General features: G+C 43.8%; 1 protein-coding gene across 1 annotated transcript in view; it reads left to right on the top strand.

The window, feature by feature from the left end:
- Positions 1 to 15,772: 15,772 nt before the first annotated feature.
- The window catches only part of KLHL30 (kelch like family member 30), a 42,273-nt gene continuing 31,804 nt past the window's right edge, over positions 15,773 to 26,241 (top strand). Inside the window, exon 1 of the mRNA XM_072143254.1 lies at positions 15,773 to 15,907. The gene's annotated coding sequence lies outside the window, so the exon portion shown is untranslated. The remainder of the gene's footprint in view (positions 15,908 to 26,241) is intronic.

Genomic DNA, 26,241 nt, shown 5'->3' with positions numbered 1-26,241 from the left:
ATCTCAATCCAATAGAGCATCTTTGGGATGTGGTGGAACGGGAGATTCGCATCATGGATGTGCAGCCGACAAATCTGCGGCAACTGTGTGATGCCATCATGTCAATATGGACCAAAATCTCTGAGGAATGCTTCACCTTGTTGAATCTATGCCACAAAGAATTGAGGCAGTTCTGAAGGCAAAAGGGGGTCCAACCCGTTACTAGCATGGTGCACCTAATAAAGTGGCCGGTGAGTGTAGGCCTTAGCTTACTTATATAGCTACAATATCCACTAGCTCTGTTCTATTTTTAATTTAAAAAATAGCTGGGTAATACATTCCAACATTTCATAATGACATTCGTTTTTCATGAAAAGTTGTCTTCTTATGTAACAAATAAGAAATAAGAAAATAAAATGTGAAAATCAGTCCCAAATGACCTCGGTATAAGTCAAAGTGTTTTGGGGCCCACTATATCATCCTAATTATTTTGTATTTAAAATAGTAATATTGTAATAGCATAGGTCTCCATGTTATTTGATAATGCCATCTCCTCAATACTTTTAAGATTGAAAATCATAATCGCTTCACTAACTAAATAACTGATACTGTAAGTGAATTATCTGTCTCCATGTAAACCCAAAATTTTATTTCACTTTCCAGAAATAGGTTTTTATCCGTTTTTTATATTTAAGCAGAGGAGCATCTTTGAGCCTCTGCCGTGAGGCTTCTCTTGTAGGTGATTCTGTCGTCAATTTTCTGTTCCACCAGTGCTATCAAGCACCACCCCTTCATTAAGCACCACCATTTTATCAAGCCACACCCCTTCATCAAACACCACCCCTTCATCAAGCACCACCCCTTCATCAAACACTACCCCTTCATCAAGCACCATCCCTTAGTCAAGCACCACCCCTTCATCAAGCACCACCCCTTCATAAGGCACCACCCCTTCATCAAGCACCAACCCTTCACACAAAGATTGACATACTATTAAAGAAAGTAGGTACAATGGCCAAAGGACTGGTATACCAAGAAGATCACTCAGAAACACTCGGAAAATCATAACCTCTTAGAATGTGCAAAATGCTCTTTTTACTTACTATTTTTAGTTACATGTGTTACACGTTTTGTATAAATTATTTTTTTCGATCTTCCTGCTTTGTTTGTCTAGTACAAGGTTCTTGAAAAGTGTTGATTGTGAGCCATACATTATATAAATTACATAATACAATCTTTCTTAAAAGGGGCATGTGGAGTCTGCCTGATTATGGAAATCTGCACCAAATATGGCAAGCTCATGTCTTTCTGTTTAATCGTGGTGCCACCAGTAACATTTGGATTTAGTAAATTTGGAAACACACAAAAGTGTAGATTCGACCCATAGTGGACTCTTGGTGTTTAACAATGTTGCATCCATTTTTACTCTTTTAGCAAAAGTTATTTAAAACTGAGGTAATTTTTGGGGGATTCATGGCACTTGGACCTGAGTGTTAAGTTAGTGGTGACTTTTGGTGATAGACTGTTCTTGTCATCACCAGTTGTCTACCTCTTGGTCTGTCAGTTCTGTAGTAGCTGTGAAAAGTCTTTATTTCCAGTGACCTTTGCCCAAGGTGCTCGATGTGTGTCTCATTTCATTAATGAATCGGATGTGCCACAGATCTTGCCTTGTAGTTACATGATCTCCACATCTACCAGTCCAGGGGGCTATTTGTAAGTGATGGTGGGTGGAGGAAGCAGTTAAGCGAATCAGTAGCACAATAAGTGCAGGTAACATAACCCACATACCTATGGAGCCCCCCTCCTTCTAGACATACAACACCAAGATCCCTGCCTCCCTCTGCCGCTATGCCTCAATTAATATTGCCACACGATCCCCTGTCTGTGCCTGCCATTGCAGCCAGGTCGGCTGGGAGAGAAACAGACAGGTTTGTTGGGAAGGGATAAATGTCAGCCACAGTGTCTGGTTCTTGGTGGAAGAACAGGTGTTTCGGGAGGCAAAGCATGAAGGATATTTAAGTAGGGTAATGATGTGTGAAAGTGAGATGGGAGCAGTAGACTAATATAATTTACATTACAGGTAGATGCGTGAAAGGGAAGGATTATGTGAAGCAAAGGAGATTAACCGGATTATAAATGTTAACAAAATGAAGAACCTTCGATAACCCAATGATACAAGATTCTACCTAAGGCTTGCCGTTTGAGCTGAATATTCATGTGACATCCTGTGCCAATATGGAGGCTTCGGATAAAGCTGTGATTCCGGAAAAGAGGGCTGGACGACGCTATATTTCTAAAGCCAAGATTACGGCATTATTCTCCAACACCGTACGCACTATTTTTATGTGACTTTACTGCTTACAATTTAAATGAAATTATTGTAATTTAATCCTTCTAGGAGTTGTTTTTGGATTGGTTAGAGGCTTTAAGAAGTGTCCAGGAATATGGGCCTAATGCTTAACAAAGAAGCAGTTTGTTTTCAGTATATAAATTTCAGGACTGTATGAGTAAATTAATCTATAATTCTTTGTATTGCTTGGTATGGATTTATATACTTCTGTAGTGGTTGAGTGCAAAAAATCAAATAATTCTCATTCAGCTTGTACTTGTGACATTAGCCACCGTAGATGTTTTAGCTGAATAGAAGATTAGATTAGTTTTAGATCCCAGGACCAGCCAGTACACAGCTGGGTTTTTCGGTGTTACTCTGGTGCTGGAGACTTGGGTCCGAGACTTAAAACTCTATAATATGAAATTATAACCCTTTCTATGGAAAATTCATTAATACCAATATCTAAGGACTATCTGTTACAGCTATGGATTTGTATTTCAAGTAGCCAAGTGACTACTAGCTAAAATTTAAAGCAGTTTGACTATGAGCATGAAGTAGCTGCAGTCTTGCTCTCATTTCGTAGATGAGACCATATGACCATTTGGTATGGTGAGCATTTGAGCCCCATGGGGCATAACTTGTCACTAGAGGTACTGGTTGGCTTCTGAGTCTTAATAATGCCTGTCCATAGGTTGAAAGGTGGTTCCTTTAAAGTGAATAAAACACAACTGCAATACCACAGACATCCTGGGTACAGGCGTGGCACTGTTAGTGGAAAATTAGTGCATTCTCATTTGATGGCTTCTCTACTCATATTATATGTTTTTCACAATATGTATTTCACTAAATGGTATTTTTATTTTAGAGAGGCAAACCTGGACAACCATCAGGGAAACTCCAAGATGTCTTACAACTTCCAGAAAGATCCAGATTAAATCAGTGTCTGCAGAAAGCAAGGATCACTGGAATTTTTCTGCAAGCTGTAAGTCTGAATACTTTGTTTGGGACCAAATGCTGCACATATTACAAAATCTAATCTGTTGTGCCTCAATTTATGATGTTGTTTATAGGGAGAACGTAATGATAACCCGGGAGATGATTCCCTGTCTGAGACAGGAACCACCGTAGATTTGGACTCGCTGGTCCCTACACACGATGAACAAGGAAGACATATACCCGAATGGAAGAGGCAGGTGATGGTGCGTAGATTGCAAGCCCACCTGGAGGAAGAGGCCAAACCGGTAATCATACTAACTAGATATCAGACATTTACTCTTGTACTTTCTTCAATGAAATGTCATAGACTTTATCGATACAAGTTTCCCCTTGTCTAGTCAAGTTATATGAACCTCATTCTTTTTCTGCAAGTTATTATAAACCCGTGACTATAAACCAGGCCATAGTCATCTAACATGGTCATAATCACTTCTTCAAAAACAGTATGTATCAGAATTAGAGATGAGCGAACATGCTCGTCCGAGCTTGATGCTCGGTCGAGCATTAGGGTACTCGAAACTGCTCGTTACTCGGACGAATACTTCGCCCGCTCGAGAAAATGGCAGCTCCCGCCGTTTTGCTTTTTGGCGGCCAGAAACAGAGCCAATCACAAGCCAGGAGACTCTGCACTCCACCCAGCATGACGAGGTACCCTTACACGTCGATAGCAGTGGTTGGCTGGCCAGATCAGGTGACCCTGGGATAGACTAGCCGCTGGCCGCGCTGCTCGGATCATTCTGTCTCTGGATGCCGCTAGGGAGAGAGCTGCTGCTGCTCAGGGAAAGCGTTAGGGTGTTCTATTAGCTTACTGTTAGGCAGGAGTGATTCTCAAAGAACCCAACAGCCCTTCTTAGGGCTACAATAACGTTCTACTTTTTTTATTTTAATTTGCATCTTTTACCATTTTGTGAGGAATTAGCAGGGGGACTTGCTACCGTTGTGTTTAGCTCTTAGTGGCACACATATCCATAGCAAAGACCGAAGTGGGAAAATTCAGTAGGGGTTGGATTTCTATTAGGCAATAACTCAGTGTCATCTCATCTGGCATAGTACTGTGCTTCCTTTGATACTTGGCTAGAAAATAGCCATAGGAGAATACAAACAGCTTCTTGAAGCCTACAGTAGCGTTCTATATATTTGATTTCTGGTTGATCTGCTGGTGGCTGTAGTTTCTGCAGTGCATGTACTTGCCAATTCTGAGCAATTTGTAGTGAGACTTGCGACCGCTGTGTTCTGCGCTTAGTGGCGCACATATCCATAGCAAAGGCTGAAGTGGCAAAATTCAGTAGGGGTTGGATTTCTATTAGGCAATAACTCAGTGTCATCTCATCTGGCATAGTACTGTGCTTCCTTTGATACTTGGCTAGAAAATAGCCATAGGAGAATACAAACAGCTTCTTGAAGCCTACAGTAGCGTTCTATATATTTGATTTCTGGTTGATCTGCTGGTGGCTGTAGTTTCTGCAGTGCATGTACTTGCCAATTCTGAGCAATTTGTAGTGGGACTTGCGACCGCTGTGTTCTGCGCTTAGTGGCGCACATATCCATAGCAAAGGCCGAAGTGGCAAAATTCAGTAGGGGTTGGATTTCTATTAGGCAATAACTCAGTGTCATCTCATCCGGCATAGTACTGTGCTTCCTTTGATACTTGGCTAGAAAATAGCCATAGGAGAATACAAACAGCTTCTTGAAGCCTACAGTAGCGTTCTATATATTTGATTTCTGGTTGATCTGCTGGTGGCTGTAGTTTCTGCAGTGCATGTACTTGCCAATTCTGAGCAATTTGTAGTGAGACTTGCGACCGCTGTGTTCTGCGCTTAGTGGCGCACATATCCATAGCAAAGGCTGAAGTGGCAAAATTCAGTAGGGGTTGGATTTCTATTAGGCAATAACTCAGTGTCATCTCATCCGGCATAGTACTGTGCTTCCTTTGATACTTGGCTAGAAAATAGCCATAGGAGAATACAAACAGCTTCTTGATCTTGAAGCCTACAGTAGCGTTCTATATATTTGATTTCTGGTTGATCTGCTGGTGGCTGTAGTTTCTGCAGTGCATGTACTTGCCAATTCTGAGCAATTTGTAGTGGGACTTGCGACCGCTGTGTTCTGCGCTTAGTGGCGCACATATCCATAGCAAAGGCCGAAGTGGCAAAATTCAGTAGGGGTTGGATTTCTATTAGGCAATAACTCAGTGTCATCTCATCCGGCATAGTACTGTGCTTCCTTTGATACTTGGCTAGAAAATAGCCATAGGAGAATACAAACAGCTTCTTGATCTTGAAGCCTACAGTAGCGTTCTATATATTTGATTTCTGGTTGATCTGCTGGTGGCTGTAGTTTCTGCAGTGCATGTACTTGCCAATTCTGAGCAATTTGTAGTGGGACTTGCGACCGCTGTGTTCTGCGCTTAGTGGCGCACATATCCATAGCAAAGGCCGAAGTGGCAAAATTCAGTAGGGGTTGGATTTCTATTAGGCAATAACTCAGTGTCATCTCATCCGGCATAGTACTGTGCTTCCTTTGATACTTGGCTAGAAAATAGCCATAGGAGAATACAAACAGCTTCTTGATCTTGAAGCCTACAGTAGCGTTCTATATATTTGATTTCTGGTTGATCTGCTGGTGGCTGTAGTTTCTGCAGTGCATGTACTTGCCAATTCTGAGCAATTTGTAGTGGGACTTGCGACCGCTGTGTTCTGCGCTTAGTGGCGCACATATCCATAGCAAAGGCCGAAGTGGCAAAATTCAGTAGGGGTTGGATTTCTATTAGGCAATAACTCAGTGTCATCTCATCCGGCATAGTACTGTGCTTCCTTTGATACTTGGCTAGAAAATAGCCATAGGAGAATACAAACAGCTTCTTGAAGCCTACAGTAGCGTTCTATATATTTGATTTCTGGTTGATCTGCTGGTGGCTGTAGTTTCTGCAGTGCATGTACTTGCCAATTCTGAGCAATTTGTAGTGAGACTTGCGACCGCTGTGTTCTGCGCTTAGTGGCGCACATATCCATAGCAAAGGCTGAAGTGGCAAAATTCAGTAGGGGTTGGATTTCTATTAGGCAATAACTCAGTGTCATCTCATCCGGCATAGTACTGTGCTTCCTTTGATACTTGGCTAGAAAATAGCCATAGGAGAATACAAACAGCTTCTTGATCTTGAAGCCTACAGTAGCGTTCTATATATTTGATTTCTGGTTGATCTGCTGGTGGCTGTAGTTTCTGCAGTGCATGTACTTGCCAATTCTGAGCAATTTGTAGTGGGACTTGCGACCGCTGTGTTCTGCGCTTAGTGGCGCACATATCCATAGCAAAGGCCGAAGTGGCAAAATTCAGTAGGGGTTGGATTTCTATTAGGCAATAACTCAGTGTCATCTCATCCGGCATAGTACTGTGCTTCCTTTGATACTTGGCTAGAAAATAGCCATAGGAGAATACAAACAGCTTCTTGATCTTGAAGCCTACAGTAGCGTTCTATATATTTGATTTCTGGTTGATCTGCTGGTGGCTGTAGTTTCTGCAGTGCATGTACTTGCCAATTCTGAGCAATTTGTAGTGGGACTTGCGACCGCTGTGTTCTGCGCTTAGTGGCGCACATATCCATAGCAAAGGCCGAAGTGGCAAAATTCAGTAGGGGTTGGATTTCTATTAGGCAATAACTCAGTGTCATCTCATCTGGCATAGTACTGTGCTTCCTTTGATACTTGGCTAGAAAATAGCCATAGCAATAGGATAGCATTGTTTGGTTTTAAAAACTCAAAAAAAAACAAAAAACACAAAAAAAAAAAAAAAACACAAAAAAAAACAAAAAAAAGTAAAAAAAAAAATAAAGTTATAACTCTCATTTTAAAAATGTTTAACCCGAGGGCTAGGGGTAGAGGACGAGGGCGGGGACGTGGGCGTCCAACTACTGCAGGGGTCAGAGGCCGTGGTCCTGGGCGGGGTGAGACACCACCTGCTGATGAGGGAGCAGGGGAACGCCGCAGAGCTACACTCCCTAGGTTCATGTCTGAAGTTACTGGGACTCGTGGTAGAGCACTGTTGAGGCCAGAACAGTGCGAACAGGTGATGTCGTGGATTGCTGACAATGCTTCGAGCAATTTGTCCACCACCAGTCAGTCTTCCACGCAGTCCACCCATGTCACCGAAATCGCCACTCCTCCAGCTCCTGCACCTCAGCCTCCTCCCCCCCAGTCTGCCCCCTCCCAGGAAAATTTGGCATTTGAACCGGCATACTCTGAGGAACTGTTTTCTGGACCCTTCCCACAGTCACAAACCACTTGTCCGGTTGCTGCTGAGCAATTTTCCGATGCCCAGGTTTTCCACCAGTCACAGTCTGTGGGTGATGATGACCTTCTTGACGTAGTGGAAGTGTGTAAAGAGGTGTCCGACGATGAGGAGACACGGTTGTCAGACAGTGGGGAAGTTGTTGTCAGGGCAGGAAGTCCGAGGGGGGAGCAGACTGAGGGATCGGAGGATGATGAGGTGACAGACCCAAGCTGGGTTGAGAGGCCGGGTGAACACAGTGCTTCTGAGACGGAGGAGAGTCCTCGACCTGAACAGGTTGGAAGAGGCAGTGGTGGGGCCAGACGGAGAGGCAGGGCCAGAGCTGGTGCATCAGCGCCACTGTCAACTAGTGAAGCTCCCGTGGTGAGGGCTCTTGCGGCGAGGGCTAGATCTTCAGAAGTGTGGAGGTTCTTTAAGGAAACACCGGATGACCGACGGACTGTGGTGTGCAACATTTGCCAAACCAGGCTCAGCAGGGGTTCCACCACTACTAGCTTAACTACCACCAGTATGCGCAGGCATATGAATGCTAAGCACCCCACTCAGTGGCAACAAGCCCGTTCACCTCCGGCCGTGCACACCACTGCTCCTTCCCCTGTGTCAGCTGCTAGTCAGCCCCCTGCCCAGGACCCTGGCACAAAAACCCCATCGTCGCCTCCACGATCCTCCACAGCATCCACCAGCGTTCAGCTCTCCATACCCCAGACGCTGGAGCGGAAACGCAAATATAGTGCAACCCACCCGCACGCCCAAGCCCTTAATGTGCACATCTCCAGATTGCTTAGCCTGGAGATGCTGCCCTATAGGCTAGTAGAGACCGAGGCCTTTCGCAACCTCATGGCGGCGGCCGCCCCTCGGTATTCGGTCCCCAGCCGCCACTACTTTTCCCGATGTGCCGTCCCAGCCCTGCACCAGCACGTGTCAGACAACATCATCCGTGCCCTGACCAACGCCGTTTCTGACAAGGTCCACCTGACCACGGACACGTGGACGAGTGCTGCCGGGCAGGGCCACTATATATCGCTGACGGCACATTGGGTTAACTTGGTGGAGGCTGGGACCGAGTCTGACCCTGGGGCTGCTCATATACTGCCGACGCCGAGGATTGCGGGGCCTACCTCGGTCCAGGTGTTTCAGGCCTACTATGCCTCCTCCTCCTCCCACCCCTCCTCCACCTCCTCCTCCGAACTACCATCCGTGGGCACGGCGCCATCAGTCGGTAGCTCTAGGCACAGCAGCAGTGCCGTCGCTAAGCGACAGCAGGCGGTGCTCAAACTGCTGAGCCTAGGCGACAAAAGGCACACCGCCCAAGAGCTATTACAGGGCATCACGGCGCAGACTGATCTGTGGCTGGCACCGCTGAACCTCAAGCCGGGAATGGTTGTGTGTGACAACGGCCGTAACCTGGTGGCGGCTCTGCAACTCGGCAGACTGACACATGTGCCATGCCTGGCCCATGTGTTAAATCTGATAGTGCAGCGTTTCCTCAAGACATACCCCAATCTGTCTGATTTGCTCACGAAGGTGCGCCGCATCTGTGCGCATTTCAGGAAGTCCAGCCCAGATGCTGCCACTCTCAGGGCAGCGCAGCGCCGCCTCCAACTGCCCGCTCACCGACTGTTGTGCGACGTGCCCACGAGGTGGAATTCAACACTGACCATGTTATCCAGAGTTTACCAGCAGCGCAGAGCGATTGTAGACTGCCAGATGTCAACTTCCACCAGAACTGGTAGTCAGGTCAGTCAGCTTCCTCAAGTCTACAATGAGGAGTGGACGTGGATGTCTGATATCTGTCAGGTGCTGAGTAACTTTGAGGAGTCAACATAGATGGTCAGTGGCGATGCCGCCATCATCAGCCTCACCATCCCGCTGCTTGGCCTGTTGAAAAACTCTCTGGTCAGCATGAAGTCGGAAGCTTTGCGCTCGTCACAAGAGACGGGGGAAGAATATTCCCTTGTTGATAGCCAAAGCACCCTGAGGTCTGTTTCTCAGCGCATATCGGAGGAGGTGGAGGTGGAGGAGGATGAGGAGGAAGAGGAGGAGAATGTTGGCGAGACACAAGAGGGGACCATTGTTGAGTCCTTCACTGTTCAGCGTGTATGGGCAGAAGAAGAGGAGTTGGAGGAGTTGGAGGAGGAGGAAATGGACAGTCAGGCCAGTGAGGGGAGTGAATTCTTACGCGTTGGTACTCTGGCGCATATGGCAGATTTCATGCTAGGCTGCCTATCCCGTGACCCTCGCGTTCAAAGAATTTATTCCAGCACCGATTACTGGGTGTTCACTCTCCTGGACCCACGGTACAAGCAAAATCTTCCCACTCTCATCCCTGGAGAGGAAAGGAGTGTGAGAATGCATGAATACCAGCAGGCCCTGGTGCACAAGCTGAAACAGTATTTCCCTTCTGACAGCGCTAGCGGCAGAGTGCGTAGTTCTGCGGGACAAGTAGCGAGGGAGAGTAGGCGAGCAGGCAGCTTGTCCAGCACTGGCAAGGGTACGCTTTACAAGGCTTTTGCCAGCTTTATGTCACCCCAGCAAGACACTGTCACCTGTCCCCAGTCTCGGCAGAGTAGGGCTGATCTTTACAGAAAGATGGTGAGGGAGTACGTAGCTGACCATACCATCGTCCTAAATGATCACACAGCTCCCTACAACTACTGGGTTTCAAAGCTGGACATGTGGCACGAACTGGCGCTGTACGCCTTGGAGGTTCTTGCCTGCCCTGCCGCTAGCGTCTTGTCCGAGCGGGTTTTCAGTGCAGCTGGTGGCATCATCACCGATAAGCGTACACGCCTGTCGACTGACAGCGCTGACAGGCTGACGCTTATTAAAATGAATAAAGGCTGGATTTCTCAGAATTTCCAATCTCCACCAGGTGAAGGAAGCTCAACCTGAATAATTGATCCACTCCTCCTCCTCCTCCTCATTTTCCTCCTTCTCCTCCTCTTTGTACAGTAAAGCAGAGGAAAATGGCTATTTTTTGACAGGGCCCACTGGCTCTTGCTATAGTACTTCATGCATTTAATTTTTCTGGAGGGCCACCTACCCGGTCCTCTGTTTGAAACAATTTTTGTGAGTGCCACATACAGGCACTCAATCTATTCCATTTTTCTGGAGGGCCACCTACCCGGTCCTCTGTTTTAAAAAATTTTTGGGACTGCCACATACAGGCACTCAATCTATTCCATTTTACTGCAGGGCCACCTACCTGCTCCTCTGGTTTCTAACAATTTTTGGGACTGCCACATACAGGCACTCAATCTATTCCATTTTACTGGAGGGCCACCTACCTGCTCCTCTGGTTTGAAACATTTTTGGGACTGCCACATACAGGCACTCAATCTATCCCATTTTACTGGAGGGCCACCTACCTGCTCCTCTGGTTTGAAAAATGTTTGGGACTGCCACATACAGGCACTATCCAAATTAAATTGTCTCCATAGCAGCCTCCACACGTTGTCTCCATTGCTACCTCCAAAAGTCGTCCATATAGCTGCCTCCATACATCGTCCCTTTATCAAACGAGGTGTGTCAGGCAGAAATTTGGGTTGTTTTCATGGATTCCACATCAAAGTTGTTAACTTTGTCACCACCCTGCTGTGTAATCCCCAAAATATACTGGCAAACTTTTACCATTTAGGGATATTATTTCAGCGCTTCTTGCGCATCTGTTTACATTCCCCTCACCCGGCATATCCTAAACTTATAAGAACGCTACTACACTTGATCTTATACAAAAGGTTCTTAGAAGTGCTGTTTGGGGAGTAGCCTAGAGACAGGGGCTTGGATTGGCGAAAGCTCGCCTGGCAGCGGAACGCCAGCTCCATGCGCATCATGCGCTTCTTGCGCATCTGTTTACATTCCCCTCACCCGCCATATCCCAAACTTATAAGAACGCTACTACACTTAACTTGGTGCAGGCTGGGACCGAGTCTGACCCTGGGGCTGGTCATATACTGCCGACGCAGAGAATTGCGGGGCCTACCTCGGTCCAGGTCTCAAAGGCCTACTATACCTCCTCCCACCCCTCCTCCACCTCCTCCTCCTCCGAATTACCATCCGTGGGCATGGCGCCATCAGTCGGTAGCTCTAGGCACAGCAGCAGTGCCGTCGCTAAGCGACAGCAGGCGGTGCTGAAACTGCTGAGCCTAGGCGATAAAAGGCACACCGCCCAAGAGCTATTACAGGGCATTCCACATCAAAGTTGTTAACTTTGTCGCCACCCTGCTGTGTAATCCCCAAAATATACTTGCAAACTTTTACCATTTAGGGATATTATTTCAGCGCTTCTTGCGCATCTGTTTACATTCCCCTCACCCGGCATATCCTAAACTTATAAGAACGCTACTACACTTGATCTTATACAAAAGGTTCTTAGAAGTGCTGTTTGGGGAGTAGCCTAGAGACAGGGGCTTGGATTGGCGAAAGCTCGCCTGGCAGCGGAGCGCCAGCTCCATGCCAAGATCCAACTAACATAGTTTTAACTGCAGCACCTTTAATCTACTACTAGTTCACTGCCTCCATACATGGTCCCCTTATCAAACGAGCTGTGTCAGGCAGAATTTTGGGTTGTTTTCATGGCTTCCATGTTAACTTTGTCGCCACCCTGCTGTGTAATCCACAAAATATACTGGCAAACTTTTATCATGTACCGATATTATTTGAGCGCTTCTTGCTCACCTCCTTTGGTTCCTCTCTGCCACCCATTGGTTTGAAGCCTGAGTCCATTTAGGGTATGTCGCCATGACACTCTCTAGCCTGCTGCCGCTGCCTCTGCATGCCGTCCCCTATAGTGTCAGGGTCAATTATTGGATGTTTTAGATGCTATCTAGCTTCATTCTGTCACTCTGTCATGGCCATGCTGTTGCCCATAATTTTGGCATAATGGTGCGATTATGCAGCCTCAGAGGCATCCATGCATGCTGCCCCTGCTGTTTCCTGTCCATTTCCGTGGTGTTTCCATCCTTTTCTGAGGTTCCCAGGTGTTTGGCCAAGCTTCCCTGTGCAGAGCCTTGGTCCCCTTGAAAAATGCTCGAGTCTCCCATTGACTTCAATGGGGTTCGTTATTCGAGACGAGCACTCGAGCATCGGGAAAAGTTCGTCTCGAATAACGAGTACCCGAGCATTTTAGTGTTCGCTCATCTCTAATCAGAATGTAAAAGAGCAAAAGAATTAAAATTGATAATTGTATACAATTTTTAAGTTTTTTGAAAACCAAAAATAGAAACTTTTACCATATGTATAAATCTTGGTTAAAAATATTAGTACTGGTTATATAGACACAAATGCTTCTTGATCTACTCATCAATTATTTTAGCCAGTAATGGAATTAAATTACATCTTGCAGGGGGAACTGCGATACTCATGTGCACGGAGTGCCCTGCTGGGTCCCTATGGTGAGCTAGTCACCGAGGCGGAGCTTAGAGTCTTTGATGGACAGATGGAAAATCTTCGCCGTCGTAGAGAATGCCAGCAATATGAAAAGGAATTAAAGAGACAAGTAAGACAACTTCAAGCTCGTCTACCAGCCCCGCTGGTCAATGTCAGCATTAATGCTGAACTTCTTCAGCAGTCGGAGGACCCAGAGTGGTGCCAATGCATGTCAGATGTAATCAGTAGCATCTCAAATCTTCTGTCCAAAACTAATGGTACATCTGATTCAGGTAACAGTATAGTCAAAACGCAAAGGAATCGTTCCCCTTCACCTTCTCCAATGAAAGAGCTTCTACAGTGTGGGGTATCAGTACGAAGATTAAGGGTTCAATTTGAGAAGCAACCACGTGGTCGTTCTCCACTTAGATCTTCCAAAGTAAAAAAAGAACCAGAAGACACTAGTGATTCTGGGATAAGTTCAGAAGAGTCTCCTTCGCTAAGGGGATCTCCTGTGCCCTCTAGGACATTAAGGAAAGAACGCATTGTCCTCTTGTTTTTAAGTCACTGGAAGAGGTCAGCTTATTCTTTGCATGGTGTACTAAGAGCTACAGAAACCACTGATTCCCAGAATTCTGTGAGGAATAGTAATCATGACCTGGATACAGAGCAGTCTAATGAAATTCCCAATATGATCCAGAGAATAGACGACATGGACACAGTAAAAAGTAATATGTGTGATGATAAAATGTCCGACAGTCAGCCTCTTGTAAATGAATCAAGGACTGAGCAAATAATGTTACACATTGAGGGAGATGATACGATGTCCCAAGACACTGGGGATAGTGGTGATCTTAGAAATGTCAAAGACACTTTGGAAGGGGATGTTTCCCCTCGGATAGGTGGAATTTTAGAGCAACTATTAAAGCAAAGAACCACAGTGCAACGTCTTATAGGTGGCTGGCGTTCAGTAACCCCAAATGTCCCTACATCTCCTGAACATCCATCACATCAGCAGTCCCCTGAACAGCTTCTGTCAACATCTAAGAGCCAGACAACTATAAATCATGACAGTCTTACTCTTGACTTATTCATGTTGGGATACTTCAGACTTCTTGAACAGGATCTACCAGAAGAGGAAAGACGTATGAGGCATCTGCTCTGTTTTGAAGTTTTCGATCAACTGGGACGTTATGGTTGGCCAACAGCTAGAGAATTCCACTGCACTGTCCTGCAGGAGATAGCCACCGGAAGGCGCACATGGTCTGATGGGTTTGAAGACATCAAAGTTCGTTTTTTTGGGTCTGGGACGGAGAAAGTGGAACCAAAGAGGAATCTCAAAATATCAGATAGCAATGATATATGTCAGTGTATTGAGCGAAGCTTTTCATTCTGGAAAGAGAAAGAAGCTGAAATATTTGGCACAGGCTCATGAACACTTGTTATCACTGGGAGTTCTTAGCATAATTTAAGTTACTTTTGCCTGAATTAAAAACCCTGTTGGAGAACATTAAGGTCATCAGAGCACCAAGACGTTTTGTATTCTTCATATTTTAATACTCTAAGATCTGCCTTTTTCTCATAGTACTGTAGTTATTGGCTTTTAGATGTTAGATGGTTTGGATCAGTAATTTGGATCAGTAAAATAATTTACCATCTACTTTGAAATATATAGGATGAGAAATCGAAGGTTCCATCATCATGTAAGATACAGAAGAAGCAATAATTCATTAAATGCATGTACATACATTTAGTACACCAATGTGTTATGGGAGGGGTACAATAACTGTAATTTCTTCCATTTTCAGAAGCATGCAAAATAATCGGAGGTCACAGAAATGGATGTATTTTTTCAATTCTATGCATTGTTAACTGCATGTTTTATATTGAATCCCAATAAGCTAACAGCCAGCAGAATTGTAAGCACAGCTCTGGATTTTATTGCAGGTATGAATCCGGGTCAGTAAGTAATGTAATGTATTGAAAAAGTTACTTAAAGGACATCTACCAACAGGATGAAGGTTTGTAAACCATACACACTTACATACTGGTGTGCCTATGGTAGGATTTGTGCATCTTTTAGCTTCTTATGCCCTGCTTTAAAAAAAAAAAAAAAAGCTTTTAAAATTATGCAAATGAGACTAAGGGGCTCATTTGCATAATTTTAAAGCAAGGGAATAGGAAGCTTAAAGAATAGCAGATCCTGCCAGAGGGGGCACATACCAGTAGGTCAGTGTACTTGACTTACAATTCTTCATCCAGGTGGTAGATGTCCTTTAACTTTCTATGGTGATTATACAATTACTGGAAATAAACTGGAAATGGTGGTCAAGAACATGTTTTAGTCTCTATTTACTGTGAAATGAACGCCACATACCGTGGGGACAGCTTTGAGCTTCCAGTAGAATAGGTCTCAGGGACAATAAAGGGACCCAAAATAATTTTACTGTAATGTTGTATGACAAGTCATATAAGTGTTTAATGGCTTCCAGTAATTACATAATTGCTAAACCTTAATATATCATACTAATCTTATATCCAGTATCCCACCTACTACATTGCAATTGTGGAAATTTATGTGTAAAGGTGACGTGGTTGATGAAAAATAAATATCCTAAAACGTGATCATCTGTCATAATAAGAATACAGATTTAAAGATGATAAAAAGTAACAAATAGTGCAATGTCCCATATAAATGCTCAGCCACACTGAAGCCACATGACCCTGGGACTATCCTGGTGCTTACAAGTTTGTGTGTGTGTTCAACTTTAAAAAAAATTTGGGGAGGGGGCAGCTGAGACGGGTGAGGAATGTGCCAGAGGGACTGCCATTGAGTGGGTGATCTATTAATAATCCCAGTGAGCTGTAAGCTCAGAGACCCTACAAATACTGTATGACTCTGCGAGAGGAGCAGGACATACGCACGGCCGCTCTGTGCTTCCAGATCTGGTGAGTTTTTGGGGGGTAATGGGGAGATATTATACACAGGGGACACTTAATAAGGAGGCGTTATTGGGGCTAGTCTTATGTAAGCCTCCTCCATGGTGCACATTTATCTCAGCTGTCGAGGTCCGGCCATGCTGGTTTTCATGTCACAGGTTATTTTGCAAGCAGTTGCTTCGTCATATATATGTATAGGCTGAGTTGTTTTGTATGTTATATAACCCATAGATATGCATATTTATGAAAACTTTTGTTCTTGTTTAACTTTTATGTCCTTATTGATTTATATTTTTATTTTATTCTCTACATTGGTGGTGTTTTTATGATTTTTCGGTGTGCATCCTATGGCACAGATTAGTGATTAAAATTCACTGCAATTGTACAGGAAAGCATTATTATTGTTATGGAGAGCCGACCTAATGGGCACAGTGTCACATGATAAACGTTGCAGTGTTATCCCAAATTTGACTGTATAGAGAAAGTTGTGTTTTTTTCCGGCTGTATTTTCTGGAGATTTTTAAGCAATACCTACAGAGGATGCAGCGGAAACAAAGTAAAATTGCAATATAAACATGTGGACAAAATAGCCCTTTTTTACTGAAAGAAAAATGGTCACAGAAATAACTTGATTCTGATGAATGTAAAAATAAATAAAATTTCTATAGAAATGAACAAATGAAAGGCAAATATTACTTTTCCACCATGCTTCAACAGAAAAAAAATAAAACAGGTGGATCGAAATGATGGCACCCTTTACTTAATATTTTGTTGCACAATCTTTAGAAGGCCACTTCAGAATAGTCCAATGTATTACTCCTGCATGTTTCACAGTAGAGACAGTGTTCTTTTCAAGATATGCTTCATTTTTCCATCTGTGAACATAGAGTTGATGTACCTTAAGTGATGTTATGTGTCAACAAGTTTGATTGTTGTCTTAACTGTCCGTAGGACATTCTCCCTGAATCATTGTGGCTTGTCATCAACATGTAGTTTGGCAAATTCCAGTGTTAGTTTTTTATGATTTGTTTTCAGCAATGGTGTCATCCTTGGACGTCTCCTATTTAGTCCACTTTGGCTCAAACAACGACGGATGGTGCAATCTAACGCTGATGTTCCTTGAGCTTGAAAATCTCATTAGAAGTTTTTCTGGGCTCTATTGTTACCATATTATTTGTCTCTTTCATTTGTCTTTAATTTTCCTCTAGCGGCCACCTCCAGAGAGGTTGGCTACTGTCCCATAGATCTTATATTTCTGAATAATATGTGCAACTGTAGTCACAGGAACATCAAGCTGCTTGGAGATGGTTTTATAACCGTTACCTTTAACATGCTCATCTATCTTTTTTTTTCTAAGCCACTTAGACAACTCTTTCCTTCACTTTGTCTGGTCCACGTGGACCACGTGTACACACCATGGGAGAGATTTATCACTGCTTATATGCCATCAGAAATACTTGCAAATTCTTGCATGGTACAATGTTCATGGTCATAGACATTTCATTTATTTTTACTTTTGTCAGATTCAAGTTATTTCTGTGACCATTGTGGGTTTTTCTTTCCTAAAACGAGCGCTACCAACTATTTTATCCACATGTGTATCATTCATTTATTTCTACAAAGAGACCAAAGTTGGTCTTACCAAAGCAAGTAATTCCAGGGTAGTCAAGAAAGGAGTGATCAGATAGTGGTAAGGTAGCGGCAAAACAGGATCCAATAGCAAAATACAAATAGCAGCAATTGGACGCTATCTAGTGCTGATAAGTGTGGGGGAACATTTTTTTTTACCTTATCTACAGGGAGAGAAACTTTATGCAGCTTTGTTCAATTTGACTTTTCTTTTGGAGCCACATTAAAGAATAGCCCAACAATTAACTATTATATTGCTTTTATCTGAATTATCTACTTTTGTACATAAACTGACAAGCGATACTACATGGAAATTGTCTGCAGTAGCAGTAGACCTGATATTAAAATACAAGCTATTTGAGATCATGGTTCCCTAGCACAAACATTGAAAATCTTAAACTACCAGAGGCCTTGTGTGTGACTAGTTTACTGTATGTATATGCAAGTAGATTGTTGTATTCAGAGAACCTGTCCCACTAACCATTATGTCTGATATGCAGGCAGAATGTTATAGAGCAGGAGTAGCTGAGAAGATTGTACATAGTGTCCTATCTGTATGCAGCATGTTATAGAGTAGGCGGAGCTGAGAAGATTGTCCATAGTGTCCTATCTGCAGGCAGCATGTTATAGAGCAGGAGGAGCTGAGAAGATTGTACATAGTGTCCTATCTGTATGCAGCATGTTATAGAGCAGGAGGAGCTGAGCAGAATGCACATAGTGTCCTATCCGTATGCAGCATGTTATAGAACAGGAGGAGCTAAGCAGATTGTACATAGTGTCCTATCTGCATGCTGCATGTTATAGAGCAGAGAAGTTAATTATTGCACATATTGACCCACATTTACTAAAAAACAGTGCAAAATGTTATATGTGCAGTTTGCTTGTATAGTTTGCAGGGGCGCCAGATTACGCATTTCTGCTCCCTTTCTTAATGAATCTGGCACCCCCTACACTGCCTCAACAGAGTGCACCACTTTTTTTGGTGCACCTTTAACATGGGTAGTGGGACACACTTCTGTTGGCCTTTGCATGTTAAATGTGTATTACGGTCTGAAATGTCTTCAACCTTCCCCAGACTGAAGCTACCATGCCATGTAATGTGGTGATACATTCTTCAGGCCATCAGCTTGTCTGCGCATGTGTTACAATGGCGGCTATAGCGTAATTACATGACCACTTGTGACTATGCATCCCTGTGGATAGTGCAGTCCCCTATTCCATCGGAATATGTCATTTCCTGGACAGCACCTCACATACTGTGGTGCTGGAGTATGTTGATATACAGTATGTGGGATGAGAATCCCATAAATAAATCAATTACTTTTATTATATTTACTGAGGAATTGGTGGGGATATTTATAAGATTTTCTTCCCCTAATATAGGCAAATTGGTATCTGCCTAATTGGGGAAGGGGTTGGTGCTGTTGTCTGGCTCAACTCTGCAAGATAAACTTGATGGACCTCTGTCTTTATTAAGCCTTATCTATTATATCTTTTTATCAATGTTACTATATTATGTTTACTTATGCTGATGAATAGTAGATTCACTTAAATTTGGGAAGTCCAAAAAGTATATAGCACTTGAAAGAAGGCCCAGTGCTCCCTTATTTCTTCAAAGCAGGCAGAGAAGTGACAGTCTGAGTATCATCATAGTAGTAACATAGTATATTAGGTCCATCATGGCAGAACACCTCTCCTCCAGGTGTAGAGGATAAATGTGTACCACGGTCTGACTGAGCACCGAAACGATCATTTCAGTGCAGAATTTAGTGTCGCGTCGGATATAGTGCAGCGTGCGCCACAAATGTGTCTCAGACACTTCTTAAGTACATGTGCAAGCAGTTTGCAAATGAAAGAATGTGCAGTCAGACAGAAAACTGGCACAGGGGCTTTAGTAAATCTGGGTCATTGTCCTATCTGAGGGCAGCATATTATAAAGCAGGAAAACTATCAGGCAGCATGTTATAGAGCAGGAGCAGCCAAGCAAATTGTACATAGTGTCCTATCTACAGGCAGTGTGTTATAGAGCAGAAGGAACTGAGCAGATTTCATCATAGTAGTAACATAGTATATTAGGTCAATCATGGTAGAACCTCCTCTCCTCTAGGTGTAGAGGATGCCCCCTGTCTATGGTGATGGTAGAACCGCCTCTCCTCTAGGTGTAGAGGATGTCCCCTATCTATGGTGATAGTAGATCTGCCTCTGCTCTAGGTGTAGAGGATGTCCCCTGTCTATGGTGATGGTAGAACCTCCTCTCCTCTAGGTGTAGAGGATGCCCCCTATTTATGGTGATGGTAGAACCGCCATTACTCTATGTGTAGGGGATTCCCTCTGTCTATGGTGATAGTAGAACCACCTCTCCTCTAGGTGTAGGGGATTCCCTCTGTCTATGTTGATGGTAGAATCGCCTCTCCTCTAGGTGTAGAGGATTCCCTCTGTCTATGGTGATAGTAGAACCACCTCTCCTCTAGGTATAGGGGATTCCCTCTGTCTATGTTGATGGTAGAATCGCCTCTCCTCTAGGTGTAGAGGATGTCCCCTGTCTATGGTGATGGTAGAGCCACCTCTCATCTATGTGTAGAGGATGCCCCCTATCTATGGTGATGGTAGAACCTCCTCTCCTCTAGGTGTAGAGGATGCCCCCTGTCTATGGTGATGATAGAACCGCATCTCCTCTAGGTGTAGAGGATGCCCCCTGTCTGTGGTGATGGTAGAACCACCTCTCCTCTAGGTATAGAGGATGCCCCCTGTCTATGGTGATGATAGAACCAACTCTCCTCTAGGTGTAGAGGATGCCCCCTGTCTATGGTGATGGTAGAATTACCTCTCCTCTAGGTGTAGAGGATGCCCCCTGTCTATGGTGATGATAGAACCAACTCTCCTCTAGGTGTAGAGGATGCCCCCTGTCTATGGTGATGGTAGAACCTCCTCTCCTCTAGGTGTAGAGGATGACCCCTGTCTATGGTGATGATAGAACCGCCTTTCCTCTAGGTGTAGGGGATTTCCCTGCCTATGGTGTTTGCAGAACCGCCTCTTCTTCGTGTGTAGAGGATACCCCTTGTCTATGGTTATAGTAAAAACACGTCTCATCTAGGTGTAGAGAATGCCCCCTGTTTATGGTGATGGTAGAACCACCTCTTCTTCGGGAGTAGAGGATGCCCCCTGTCTATGGTGATAGTAGAACCACCTCTCCATAGAGGATGCCCCCTTGTCCTAGTCCTCCCATTCCCCTAATTATCTTGGTTGTTCTCCCCTACACCAGTTTGCAAAATGGAAGAAACTGGTGCAATTTCTGGCGTAAACCAGGAATTATGCAAATTTTTGGGCTCGTACACCATATTTTAGGCACACAAGCCCTGATAAATGTGCCCCAGTATTCCATGTGTGGTCTGACCAGTTATTAGTATAAGAGAAGAAATAATTTCTTTGTCATGAGAATCTAGTCCTCTATTGGTACATCCTGCAAATTTATTTTCTTTTCTTATAATTGTACTTTTTGTTTCCACAGCCCAAGTGCATAACCTTACATTTATTTATTTTGAACTACATTAGCTATTTCTCCACCCCAATCCTGCAGCTTCCACAAATCTCCCTGTAATGTAATACTATCTGCCTCTGTATTAATGACTTTACAGAGCTTATTATCATCAGCAAAAATTGAAATTTTACTGTGTAAACCCTCCTTGAGGTCATTAATAAAAAATATTAAAAAGGCATGACTACTCCATTTGTCACCCAAAATACAATCTTGTAGACAAGTCCCAAGGCCGAGAACGTATTAAGTAGTTTTACACCAGCAGAGTGTTATTACATTAATTGAAGATACAGAACCACTGAACAAGTAGTTAGGAAACATCCCTCCCCCTCATTTTGGAACATCTTTTAACGTTCTCTCATCATAACAGATTAAGCCCAACACAATGCAGATGACTGGGAGCAGGCATCACTCTGCAGGACGAGCTTCATTTCCTTTCATAGTACACAAATGATTAAATATGTCATGAAACAGTGTAGGATTAGGTTACCTGTTTGTCTTCATCCCTAGTATGAATGATTAATCACGACTGATTGATGTTATTCGATGTTACAGCTGCTTATCTTTGGTAAATTCAGTAATCTTGGCTTCAAATAATTATTTTTTGTAGTTTATCAAAAAGGTTAAAGAGAACCTGTCACCAGATTTTACCCCATTAAACAACCAGCCCTTCAAGTAGTGGATGACATGTCCTTTCTTATGTAAAATCTCCCCCAACTACTTAAAAATAATAATTTGAAAACGAGCAGAGCAGCGTAATTTTTGCCCAAGATAAGTCAAATTTAGAGATTGCAGAGTGTCACTAGCAACATGCTTCTGGTGACATATTAAAGAAAAGCATCTCACCATTCAGATCACCCCATCCCCATTCAGTGATCTACTAAATAAGAGATACAGGCAGTTAAAGGGTTTTGTCCTTGAAAGAAAATTCTCAAATTTCAATCCCCTCGTGATGTTTAAACAATAAAGATAATTTGTAACCCCTTTCTTTACAATTGTACTCAGTTTTATTGATGTTTTAGCTCCTATAAGTCAGTGATGGTCCTTGTAAATTTCCAGAGTGTGGGCGGGGACTGTGTAAGCAGACACATTATGATTCATCAAGTGCTGTGAGATGCTGTGTACTGACAATGTGGTTAGATTATCAGGGTACAGGTTTATATACACTTTCATTTAGCTTCTGAACATTCAGTAGTATCTGACACATAGGAAAAGGGAGATAAGATTTATCAGAGATGAGAGATGATGAGATCTATGAGATGCATATTACACATGACATCCTCCGCTCTGCTATCACAGTCATGACACACTGTCAGATCTGCTATATAGCTCCCTCCCTCCCCTGGATAAAGAATGTATCGGCTTGTAGCTTTACTTTCCTCACTCTCCGGCAAAAAGTCAGTTTGTGGTCATTTCTTCCTGGAATAATTATTAGAGATGGGGCAGAGGGGGTGCGGTTCTATAACTCGCCTCAGGCAGCAAATAGATTAGGTTTACCCCTGACTGGAAGGCCCAAAGCCAATTTCTCCCTGATTCATGCCCTTAACCAATGGACACAGGGTCGGACCCAGGTTTCAGTAGGCCCCTGGGTGACAGAGCCTCAGTGGGACTCTTTGCAGTGAACTCACATGGCAGCATTAAAAATTCAGAAACTAAAAAAAGTCTCCTGTTCCCTAAAATAGCCCCCAAACAGCCCCCTTCTGGTTATTTTATATACAGCCACCTTCTGGTTATTTTATATAAAGCCCCCCTCACCCCCTATGGATTCATTAGATGCAGACCCCCTCACCCTCATGGATTCCTTATGTACAGCCTTAGGTGGGCCCCCCAGCAACTCCGGCACTTGCCCAGTGCTTGTGCTGGCCCTGAATGGACACGTAACCCTTAAGGGGATTGTCCAGTGTATTCTGGCCACCACTCAGAGCACAAGGCTATTTGCTTCCCAATCAATGCACTGTGCTAGACTTGAACAGTTAAACAATTATGCAGCCAAGCCCAGTGACTCCATTAGGCCAGAGACACACAACCTTGGTCAGTCCATGAATTCCACACCGTGTGATGGCCATATTTATCTGATCAAAGACAGCGCTGAGGATGGAACTCCAGGCATCATAGTAATATATGATAGAAGCAGTCCCTGCTTCCTTGTGGAACAGCAGCAAACTGTAATTATGATCAGCTTTTTTGTAGAAAAGAAGAGACTCTCCGTATCCTATGACAGGCCCCCCACCGTTTTTTCGCATATGGACCTCTACCACCCTTAATCAGGCCCAGGTCTCTGACGTTACTCTTCTGAACATTCAGTTTTACACATTATCACCATTTTTGGCTGAAAAGGGATCACAGAGTGTCCAGCAGGTAGGGTATATGGTGGAGGCCCTAGAGTATGTGTCTTCTCTGTGGTCCTGCCTTGCTATTAATATATTGGGGGACATGTATTATCGTATCTGCACCTAAAAAATACCGTGATCTTTTTTTTTTTTGGATGCAGAGTTGTTGCGGATCATTTATAATGAGTTTGCCCCAGAAAGAATAGATGTTTCCAATATCCCGACTCCTCCGTCTTTTTTTTGTGCAAGTGGGCGTGGCCTTACTTTTCCACATTATCCGTCACATTTATGTGTATTTTGTCGGCATTTTTAGGCGCAATTTTTGTCGCACAATAGACCAGGAAAAAAAATGTTCAGAGAGCAAAATTGAGGCGCAGTCCATGTAAGACTTACTTACAGCCTTGCGCCACTTTAATACATTGTGCTGTGCTTTCCGGAGACTGATCTCCGATGCCGACAGTCACGCTTGCGCCAGAATTCCCTTGTCACATTGGTTTGTGGATAGAAATTGTTATATGTTGCAGTGATGGGCACAGTGTTACAATGGGTAACATTAACTTTGTATATGAAGAGGGTTTAACAAATGAAACGTTACAGTAATCACTATATCGTATCCAATTTACACACAGAATTAAAATATGGCACAGCGCTGAATAGCAGATATAAAAGTTTAATTAGAATCTTCCACTAATTAGCTGAGAAGGTATTAGTGGTGCATAAAACTATACAGACAAAGCAAAGGTAACTGTGAGAAGAGGTTGTGCTCTGAGAGATTCGCAGCACAGGGCAACATAAAGGCTCCGGTTTTCTCATTAGTAATTATTAATCTGGTGTCGCTAAGCAGCATGGACACACTGTGACGAGATTGTACACCGGAGAACTTGTCCACGCATGGGACTGCGGACTTTCAGTTCTAATGTCTAAAGATGGGATTGTAAAAGGTAACACAATCCACTAAAAAGCTTATGTAAATTACTGTCCCTAATAGTTGTGAAAAACGGGACCCCTTCAGACGGACTTGTGGTCTGGCACAAAGTTACATACTTTGGCACACGTTCTTCATGAATCTGGCACCCCCTGCACTTCTGCGGCAGAATGCACAATTTTTTTTTGGGTGCACTTTGTTCATGGTGCAGAATTGTGGTGCGCAGTCCGACTGAGCAGTAAGAGCCCCTTGAGGTGCACAGAGCAGCCGCGACACAAAACTGGCGCAGACACTTTATAAACACATGTGAAGCAGTTTGTACGTTTATTTTGGTGCAAACACTTTAATAAATGTGGGCCGCTGGTCTCTGAGCGTTCGGGCCAGACAATCTGGGAAGATTCAGACTCGCTCATGAGCAATAGACCTAAGGCCCCTTTCACACTAGCGTTGCATTTCACATCAGGGTGCAATGCGTGAAAAACTGACATTTTTGGCTGTGTTTTTGTTCCATTTTCCTTGGAGTCATTAGCGTTTTTGCGTTTTTCACGCGGGTGTTGTTCGCGTTTTTTTTGCGTTTTCGGTGCATTTTTCACGAGCAATTTTTAAGTCAATGGAATAAAATGTGTTATTTAATTGAAAAAGAATGTCTTCTGATAAGTCAGCAGATGTATGCAAACATTTGCAATCTATTCTTCACTGTTCCGCGCGTATATTATCTCCCGACAAGTTAGCAGATGTGAAGAACAGTGAAGAATAGAATAAAAACAGTGAACACAGTGAACAAAGGATCATTTAAGTGAAAAACACAGTGAAGAATAGATTGCAGATGTTCAGCACATCTGCTTACTTGTCGGGAGATAAGCGCGGAACGGTACGAACAAAATAGTATGTGAAGAACAATATATATGTGTGAAGAAGACATTGCAGATGTATGGAAACATCTGCAATGTGTTCTTCACACACATATACACTCACCGACCACTTTATTAGGTACACCTGTCCAACTGCTCGTTAACACTTAATTTCTAATCAGCCAATCACATGGCGGCAACTCAGTGCATTTAGGCATGTAGACATGGTCAAGACAATCTCCTGCAGTTCAAACCGAGCATCAGTATGGGGAAGAAAGGTGATTTGAGTGCCTTTGAACGTGGCAAGGTTGTTGGTGCGAGAAGGGCTGGTCTGAGTATTTCAGAAACTGCTGATCTACTGGGATTTTCACGCACAACCATCTCTAGGGTTTACAGAGAATGGTCCGAAAAAGAAAAAACATCCAGTGAGCGAAAGTTCTGTGGGCGGTAATGCCTTGTTGATGCCAGAGGTCAGAGAAGAATGGGCAGACTGGTTCGAGCTGATAGAAAGGCAACAGTGACTCAAATCGCCACCCGTTACAACCAAGGTAGGCAGAAGAGCATCTCTGAATGCACAGTACGTCGAACTTTGAGGCAGATGGGCTACAGCAGCAGAAGATCACACCGGGTGCCACTCCTTTCAGCTAAGAACAGGAAACTGAGGCTACAATTTGCACAAGCTCATCGAAATTGAACAGTAGAAGATTGGAAAAACGTTGCCTGGTCTGATGAGTCTCGATTTTTGCTGCAACATTTGGATGGTAGGGTCAGAATTTGGCGTCAACAACATGAAAGCATGGATACATCCTGCCTTGTATCAACGGTTCAGGCTGGTGGTGGTGGTGTCATGGTGTGGGGAATATTTTCTTGGCACTCTTTGGGCCCCTTGGTACCAATTGAGCATCGTTGCAACGCCACAGCCTACCTGAGTATTGTTGCTGACCATGTCCATCCCTTTATGACCACAATGTACCCAACATCTGATGGCTACTTTCAGCAGGATAATGCGCCATGTCATAAAGCTGGAATCATCTCAGACTGGTTTCTTGAACATGACAATGAGGTCACTGTAC

This window comes from Engystomops pustulosus, chromosome 3 (assembly GCF_040894005.1).
Source record: "Engystomops pustulosus chromosome 3, aEngPut4.maternal, whole genome shotgun sequence".
NCBI lineage: Eukaryota > Metazoa > Chordata > Amphibia > Anura > Leptodactylidae > Engystomops > Engystomops pustulosus.
The sequence above is the reverse complement of the archived record's forward strand: the minus strand, read 5'-3'. Positions and strand labels throughout refer to the sequence as shown.